Raw genomic sequence first — 10,031 nt, forward strand, 5'->3', positions numbered from 1 at the left:
GTTTCAGAAAATGAAGTATTTCTCACAGAAAAATATTGCAATTACACATGTCTTGTGATACACATTTCTTTCCTTTGTGTGTATTGGAATAACACAAAAACACAGGGACAAAAAGGCAAATTGGGCATCATTTCACACAAAACCCCAAAAATGAGCAGAACAAAATTTTAACTTTTCCAAAATTGTGAGTTAATATCTTTGTTTCAAGCATGTAATGCTTATTCAAACTCACCTGTGGCAAGTAACAGGAGTGGGCAATATGAAAATTACACCTGCAACAAAATAAGAAGGTGAAAAGTTGACTCAATTTTTGCATTGTGTGTCTGTGTGTGCCACATTAAGCATAGAGAACAGAAAGAGAAATATAGAACTGTGTGAGGACTTAAGAACCAAAATCGTTTAAAAATATCAACAATTTCAAGGTTACAAGTCCATCCCCAGAGATCTTGATGTCTCTTTGTCCATGGTGTGCAACATAATCAAGAAGTTTACTACTCATGGCACTTTTACTAATGTCCCTAGACGTGGACAACGAAGAAAAATTTATGAAAAGTTGCAACCCAGGATAGTTCATCAACATTTGAATGAAATGAAACAATATGGCAGGAGACCAAGGAAGGCCCCACTGCAGACACAGAGACATAAAAAAGCTAAGCTGCAGTTTGCCAAAATGTACATGAATAAGCCAAAATTCTTCTGAGAAAGCATCTTGTGGACAGGTGAGACCAAGATAACGCTTTTTGGTAAAGCACATCACTCTATTGTTTACCGAAAATGGAATGAGGCCTACCAAGAAAACAACTCAGTGCCTACAGTCAAATATGAGGTTCAAAGATGTTTTTGGGTTGTTTTAGGGTGCCTTGACAGTGTGCTAGACATCATGAAATCTAAAGATTACCAAAGGATTGTGAGTAGCAATGTAGTAGCCCAGTGTCAGAAAGCTGGGTTTGCGTCCTAGGTCATGGGTCTTCCAGCATGATAATGAACCCAAACATGCTTCAAAAAGCACCCAGAAATGGATGGAAACAAAGCACTGGAGAGCTCAGAAGTGGCAAGCAATGTGTCCACATCTAAAACCCATTGAACATCTGTGGAGAGATCTTGAAATTGCTGTTGGGAGAAGAAACCTTTAAAATGCGAGATACCTGTAACAGTTTTAAAAAGGAGAGTGGTCAAAAATTACAGTTGAGAAATGTAAGGAGCTTGTTGATGATTATGGGAAATGATTGATGCAATTATTTATTTCAAATGGTGTGCAACCAAATATTAAGCTGAAGGTCCCGACAATTTTGTGTGGCCCATTTAGGGGGTTTTGTGTGAAATTATGTCCAATTTGCCTTTTTTCTGTTTCTTGTTCCAATACATACAAGGGAAATATAGGCGTATAACAAAACATGTGTAATTGCAATCATTTTCTTGGAGAGATACTTCATTTTCTGGAACAATTTCAAGGGTGCCAACTTTTCGGCCATGACTATATTCTATGTTCACATTATACTCCTAATGGTGATGGATAGTACTGCAAAAACAAATTTTTATGCAGCAATCCTATAGTATCCCTCCATGCTACTGAGAAAAGGACTCATGGTGTCTTAACATTTTTAGTGGATTGTAGCATATAAAACTTTATTTTGAATAATTAACTGGATAGAAAATATTTTATTTTGTTATTTAAACAAAGGTAAACTAGGGGAATCCAGAATGCCATTTTGTTATTATCTTTTTAAAATGTAATCTTTTTTTTTTATTATTAGACCTCCTATACAGACTTGGATTTTTAGAAGGGCAAAGATCACAGACATGGAGGAGGCCTTCAGTAGACTCCTGTCGGTCATGACAACTGGTTGCCTATATGATAGATCTGTGAACCACACTGACTCATTGTACCTCTAAATGTGGATTGTCTCTCCACTTTTTGTGACAAGTGTATCTTCCATGAATCATGGCTAGTGTTGAGCATTCCGATACTGCAAATATCGGGTATCGGCCGATATTCGCGGTATCAGAATTCCGATACTGAGTACCAATACTTTTTGCATATCGAATACCGGAATCGGAAGTTCCCATAATGCTATGAGCCAGTTTGATTTGATTCAGCCAATGAGGAATCCTAAGAAGTGTGGGCACATCCTGTTAGGCATGTAGGCATGTTAACTAATGGCATGGCTGTGATTGGCTGCTGAAATGATGTCATGATGCACTGTAAAAGCCGCCGCCGCCATTTTGGGTTTACTCTGCTGTGAATTCAGCTAGGGACAGGATGCTGCTGTTCAGACTCTGAGGGACAGTTAGAGATAGCGATTTTCTATATAGTGTTTTACCAAGGCTACTTTATCAACCGCTGTAGCTTTCTTTTGCCTTGCAGCGCTGTTCACAGCTGTCTGCAAGGTCTGTGTGTGTGAGTGCAGCTCACGTTGTAGTGTGTTCTGCAGCCACCTCTGGTTGTAGTCCGCTCAGCGTGCATCACTGCCTCATACACAGTCCTTTTTTTGTTTTATTGCTGCTCATTTTTCCTGATTTCTCCTATTAGTGTGCTTCCATCTTCCATCCGTATCCATCTACATTGGTTGCAAACACTACATAGGAGTAGATAGCGGAGCATTTCTGCAGCCTTTCAGTGCTAGTGCACAGTTCTCTGCACTGTTCACAGCTGTCTGTGAGGTCTCTGTGTGTGAGTGCAGCTCATGCTGTAGTGTGTTCTGCATCCACCTCTGGTTGTAGTCCACTCAGCGTGCGTCACTGCCTCATATATTGTCCTTTTTTGCTGTAGTGCTGCTTATTTTTCCTGAATTTCTCCTATTAGTGTGCTTCCATCTGTATCCAGCTAGATTGATTGCAAATACTATATAGGAGTAGATAGAGGAGCCTTTCTGCTGGCTTGTGCCCTGCAGCCCCAGCCAGGTTAGTATTAGCCTATTTTTTGTAGCCTCATTTATTACATTGTAGGTTACCTTCCTGCATTGTAATAGCTACAAAAAGTTTGTGATACTATCGCTTTTACATCTTTGGTCACATCCTTTTTTTTGTGAAAAAAAACACGTAAAAAAAGTTCACCAAACACTCCACTGTACAGTTGTGTAGGCCACATTAGCTCATATTAAAGTGTAGTCCACACTTTGTAAAATTAGTGTTTCTTATGCCTGTTAGCAGCTGTTCAGGAATAAGCACACTAAGCCCTTAGTACTTTTCTGCCTATCTTTATCAGTCTACCAAGATGAAGAAGGCAGGGAGTAAGGCACGTGGTCGTGGGCGTGGAGTTTCAGCAGGGAGAGGATGTGGGGATTCTGTGCCTGCTGCGGGCACCAGTGACTCAGCATCCCCCAGTTTTCCCAGGGAACAGTCCTTTATGCGCAGCTTTGTAGGAGCTCGCCTTACCCCACTGCTGCGGGAGATACAAATTGAAGCTGTAGTCGGATGGATGGCAGCTAACGCATCGACTTCAATTACTTCCACATCCTCTCAGGTCCAGAGCACTGAAGAGCAAACATCTGTCTCTTCACCACCTGCCAAATTGCCCAGGCAGTCAGAGAGCCCTGGACAGGAGTCATCTCTACTTCTGTTCTCTGAATCTCTTGGCTTGGAAAGAGGGGGCCAGCCAAGCAGCATTCTAGAATGTGAAGAAGAGGGAGTATGCACTGATGCGCAACTGCTTTGTCTGTTATGAATGAGTCACCGTAGGAGGCAAAAACAGAAATGCTAGCTAAGTCCAGAAAACCAGAGAAGTTGGCAGCTATCGGATTGCAGACCCCTGAACCTATCAACAACAACTAGCAGTAGCCGTGGGGGGTTCCTACAATGCCCTAGACTCCTCGATCACAGCCGGAGAACTGCCTAGCCTAAAGATAGAAAGGGAAATCTAAACTGGCCCAGAGCAGACCCCAAAGCAATAGGCAGCCCCCAACATATAATGACGGTGAAGCAAGAAGAAAAAACACTAACACAGATAGAAAGATAGACTGAGTAAATGATGGGGCCCAAGCGAACTAGATAGGACAGGATAGGAAGGCTGCTGTCTGCAATCCATGAAAAACCCTATCAAAATAAGAGCCAACAGACTGACAGGGAAAAAGGCCCTGAAGACGCTAGGCTTCAAAAAGACTATGTCAGTACTCAGGTATTTTCTGAAGACAGAGCAAACCGACAAAAAGGAATTCAGCTCACCCCAGCAGGGAATGGCAGAATCCAGAAAAGCAAGGCAAACTAAAACCAAAACACAAATGCAAAAAGGCAAAGCAGAAAACTTAGCTTTTGAGGAGCAGGAATCAGACTGGTCTCCTAGAATTCCACAGAGAAATCACCAGTGAGGCAGAAGGGCGTCGGCTGCCTTATATCCAGTCAGAGATCCCCGTCGCCCAGTCATCCTCTCCCAGCTCAGGTGCTTGGTAATCAGCCTCACTACCTTCCTTCACCAGAAGAGGGAGTTCATCAGACCTCAATGGTGAAGGGGAAAATGAACTCATAACAGTACCTCCCCTTTGAGGAGGGGACACCGAACCCTCATCCACGCCACCAGGGCGATCAGGGTGAGCCCCATGAAAGGCACGCACCAATCTTTTGGCATGAATATCAGAGGCAGAGACCCAGGAATTATCCTCCTGACCATAACCCTTCCACTTAACCAAATACTGGAGTCTCCGTCTAGCCAGATGGGAATCCAGTATCTTCTCTACCTCATGTTCCATGTTACCTTCAACCAATACAGGGTCCGGAGGTGCCACCCCAGGAACTACTGGTTCAACAAACCTCTTCAACAAGGACTTATGAAACACATTATGGATTTTAAATGTGACAGGAAGAGCCAACCGAAAAGAGACCGGATTAATGATCTCCAAAATCTTGTAAGGCCCAATAAATCTAGGCTTAAACTAAGGAGAAGCTACCTTCATAGTGATATTTTTTTGATGATAACCAAACCATATCACCCATCTTAAACTGGGGACCAACGGTCCTATGTCGTTTGGAAAACTGCTGGGCCTTTTCCTGGGAGAGAGATAACTTATCCACCACTTGGTCCCAGATCTGGTGCATTCTCTCCACCACAGTGTCAACACCTGGGCAGGCAGAAGGCTCCACCTGCCCTGAAGAAAATCTAGGATGAAACCCAAAGTTACAAAAAAAAGGTGACATCAAAGTGGCAGATCTAGCTCTATTATATAAAGCAAATTCGGCCAAGGGCAAAAATGAAACCCAATCATCCTGATCAGCGGAAATAAAACATCTCAAATACGACGCCAAGGTCTGGTTTGTTCTCTCCGTCTGCCCATTGGTCTGAGGGTGAAACGCACAGGAGAAGGACAACTGAATTCCCAGCTTGGAACAGAACGTCCTCCAAAATCTAGACACAAACTGAACTCCTCTGTCAGATACAATGTTCTCAGGAATCCCATGCAAGCGAACCACCTGTTGCAAAAACAGGGGCACCAACTCAGAAGAAGATGGCAACTTAGGGAGTGGTACAAGATGAACCATCTTAGAGAACCTATCACAAATTACCCAAATAACAGTCATTCTCTGAGAGACAGGCATATCAGAGATGAAATCCATTGAAATATGGGTCCATGGCCTCCTGGGGACCGGCAAAGGCATCAACAACCCACTAGAGCGAGAGCAAGGTTTAGACCGGGAGAAAGTCCCACAGGACTGCACAAAATTCCTGACATCATGAGACAAGGCGGGCCACCAAAAAGACCGACTCACCAGATCTCTAGTACCAAAAATACCTGGATGACCAGCCAATGCAGAGCAATGAACTTCAGACATCACTCTCTTCTTCCACTGGTCAGGAACATACAACTTTCCACTGGGACAACAATCAGGTTTGTCCTCCTGGAACTCTTCCAGAGCACGTCTCAAATTGGGTGAGATGGCAGAAAGAACTACCCCTTCGCCTAAGATGGTAGCAGGCTTGGTCACCACAGGAGAATCAGCAAAGAAGCTCCTAGAAAGAGCGTCAGACTTGACATTCTTAGTGCCTGGAAGAAAAGAGACCACAAAATCAAAACGTGTAAAAAAACAAGGCCCATCTAGCCTGTCTAGAGTTCAAGCGTTTGGCCGACTCCAGGTAAATCAAATTCTTGTGGTCAGTGAGGACCACGACTTGATGTTTAGCTCCCTCCTACCAATGTCTCCACTCCTCAAATGCCCATTTCATGGCCAACAGTTCCCGATTCCCCACATCATAGTTACGTTCAGATGGAGAGAACTTTTGGGAAAAGAAAGCACAGGGATTCATTTTAGATGTTTCAGGATCCTTTTGGACATAACAGCTCCTGCACCAATCTCAGAAGCGTCCACCTCTACCTGGAACGAGAGTGAGGCATCAGGTTGCCGCAAAACCAGGGCAGAAGTGAATCTTCACTTCAGCTCCTGAAAGGAAGAAACAGCCTCCGGAGACCAATTCAACACATCAGCACCCTTCTTAGTCAGATCAGTCAATGGCTTGGCAATACTAGAAAATTTTGCTATAAATTTCCGATAAAAATTAGCAAAACCCAAAAACTTCTGAAGGGCCTTCAAAGAAGTGGGCTGAACCCAATCATAAATGGCCTGTACCTTGGCCGGGTCCATTTCAATAGTTGATGGAGACAAAATAAATCCCAAAAATGAAATCCTCTGTACCCCAAAAAGGCATTTCGATCCTTTGACATACAGGGAATTCTCCCTCAAGATCCGGAACACCGTCCGAACATGTTCCACATGAGAATCCCAATCCTTGGAGAAGATCAAAATATCATCCAGATAGATAATCAAATATTTATCCACAAAGTCTCAGAAAATGTCGTTCATGAAGCACTGGAAGACAGAAGGGGCATTAGTGAGCCCAAAAGGCATCACCAGGTACTCAAAATGTCCCTCTGGAGTATTAAACGCCGTCTTCCATTCATCCCCATGCTTAATGCGGATAAGATTATACGTCCCCCTGAGGTCAAGCTTGGTAAACCAGCAAGCACCTTTAACTATGGAGAATAGATCCGAAATCAGGGGTAACGGATACTGATATTTAATAGTAATTTTGTTGAGGGCACGATAATCAATACAAGGCCTTAATGAACCATCCTTTTTGGCCACGAAAAAAAAAAACAGCACCTAATGGTGAAGAGGATGGTCTAATATGACCCTTCTCCAACGCCTCCTTAATATAGGATCGCATAGCCTCGTGCTCGGGTACAGATAAATTGAAGAGCCGACCCTTGGGAAATTTACACCCCGGGCTCAGTTCAATTGCACAGTCATAACTCCTATGAGGAGGCAAAGATGCAGACTCATTCTCACTAAATACATCATAAAAGTCCGCCAAATAGTCAGGAACATCATGCGACTGAGGAGAGATGGAAAAATCTGGAGCCTCACTAAGGGCACACCGACAACCCCAACTCACCACAGACACAGATTTCCAGTCCAAAACTGGATTATGAATTTGCAACCAGGGAAACCCCAGAACAATGGTATCATGCAAATTATGCAACACCAAAAATCTGCAATTTTCTTGATGGTTTGGGGCGACCCGCATTATCACCTGGGTCCAAAACTGAGGTTTATTTTTCACCAAAGGAGTAGCATCAATCCCCCTCAATGGGATAGGCGTCCGCAGAGGTGTCATAGGAAATCCACAACGTTTAGCAAAATCCAAGTCCATTAGGTTCAGGGCTGCTCCCGAATCCACAAAAGCCTTGGTGGAAAATGTGGACAGGGAGCATATCAGAGTAATTGACAGAAGAAACTTAGGTTGAACACCACCCACAGAAAACGTGTGTGCAAAACGTTTCTCTCGTTTAGGACAGACAGAAATAATATGCGAGGCATCTCCACAAAAAAAACACAGCTTATTACGCTTTCTGAACTCCTGACGTTGCTCCCTGGACAAAACTCTATCACATTGCATAGGTTCAGACACTTGTTCAACAGGTGGCCACACCTCTCGTGCAGTCCTACATTCACGTAAACGCCGATCTACCTGAATGGCTAATGACATAGAATCGTCCAGACCAGAGGGAACAGGAAACCCCACCATAGTATCTTTTACGGCTTCTGACAAACCCTTCCGAAAGAGAGCTGCCAAGGCATTATCATTCCAGGCAGTAAGGACCGCCCACTTTCGGAATTTTTGACACTACAATTCTGCAGAATCTCGACCCTGGCTCAATGCCAACAGTGTTTTTTCAGCCTGATCAATAGCATTAGGTTCGTCATACAACAACCCCAAGGCTTGAAAAAATGCGTTCACATTAGTCAGACTAGGATCATCAGGTTTCAAAGAAAACGCCCAATCCTGGGGATCGCCACGCAGCAAAGAGATGACAATTTTAACCTGCTGCGCGGAGCTCCCTGACTAGTTAGGCTTCAAGGCAAAGAATAATTTACAGTTATTTTTGAAATTCAAAAATTTAGACCGATCCCCAAAAAACACATCAGCAGTAGGGATCTTTGGTTCAGCAGCATGTGAATGAGCAAGGTAGGCGGAAATTCCCCGCACTTCCGCAGCGAGCTGCTCCACACGATCAGACAATTGCTTTATCTCCATTGAGAGAAAAAAAAATTCCCCCAATGGCCTCAGAGATATAGGGGAAAAAATATACACACTTTTTTTTTTAATTCTTTCCTGCTATAGAGTACCCTAGGATCTGCGTAAGGCTGGTGATTCTGTTATGAATGAGTCACCGTAGGAGGCAAAAACAGAAATGCTAGCTAAGTCCAGAAAACCAGAGAAGTTGGCAGCTATCGGATTGCAGACCCCTGAACCTATCAACAACAACTAGCAGTAGCCGTGGGGGGTTCCTACAATGCCCTAGACTCCTCGATCACAGCCGGAGAACTGCCTAGCCTAAAGATAGAAAGGGAAATCTAAACTGCCCCAGAGCAGACCCCAAAGCAATAGGCAGCCCCCAACATATAATGACGGTGATGCAAGAAGAAAAAACACTAACACAGATAGAAAGATAGACTGAGCAAATGATGGGGCCCAAGCTAACTAGATAGGACAGGATAGGAAGGCTGCTGTCTGCAATCCGTGAAAAACCCTATCAAAATAAGAGCCAACAGACTGACAGGGAAAAAGGCCCTGAAGACGCTAGGCTTCAAAAAGACTATGTCAGTACTCAGGTATTTTCTGAAGACAGAGCAAACCGACAAAAAGGAATTCAGCTCACCCCAGCAGGGAATGGCAGAATCCAGAAAAGCAAGGCAAACTAAAACCAAAACACAAATGCAAAAAGGCAAAGCAGAAAACTTAGCTTTTGAGGAGCAGGAATCAGACTGGTCTCCTAGAATTCCACAGAGAAATCACCAGTGAGGCAGAAGGGCGTCAGCTGCCTTATATCCAGTCAGAGATCCCCGTCGCCCAGTCATCCTCTCCCAGCTCAGGTGCTTGGTAATCAGCCTCACTACCTTCCTTCACCAGAAGAGGGAGTTCATCAGACCTCAATGGTGAAGGGGAAAATTAACTCATAACATTTGTCTCTCTGAATCTGAAGAGGCGGGTGGGCCAGTGCCTATGGTTAGCACACCTCAGTACGCATCTGATGATGAGACTCAGGTGCCACTTTCTGGTGCGTACTGTGCTGGCGAGACTACCCAGGAGAAGCAGGTGTTTGAAGAGGGTAGTGTAGATGATTAGGTCCTTGACCCATCATGGCATGAGGAACAGGAAGGTGGTGGGAGCAGCTCTGAGGAAGAGATTCCCCGAACGGCCAAAACAGAAGGGAGAGGGAGGGGGCAGACTTGGTTGCCTGTAGCCTCCACTTCGGCACCCATTAGTGACATTCCTCTTCCAAAACCCAAAACGGGCGCTCCCAGGACTTGCAGTGCGTGGTCCTTTTTTGACATAGTTGCAGATGATATTTGCTTTGTCAAATGCAAGCTGTGTAATCAAAGTCAAAAGAGGGAAAAGTGTCAGCAACCTCAATACCACAAATATGTGGAAACATGTGCGGACCAAGCACGTGGTGGAGTTACAAAGACACACTCAAGACGTAGGCCAACCTACAGCACCACCTACCACCTCTTCAGCTCGTGTTGTAGCCTCTTCCTCCAGC

The sequence above is a fragment of the Dendrobates tinctorius genome, unplaced genomic scaffold (assembly GCF_039654945.1).
Source record: "Dendrobates tinctorius isolate UK_male_01 unplaced genomic scaffold, ASM3965494v1 ptg000060l, whole genome shotgun sequence".
NCBI classification, from domain to species: domain Eukaryota; kingdom Metazoa; phylum Chordata; class Amphibia; order Anura; family Dendrobatidae; genus Dendrobates; species Dendrobates tinctorius.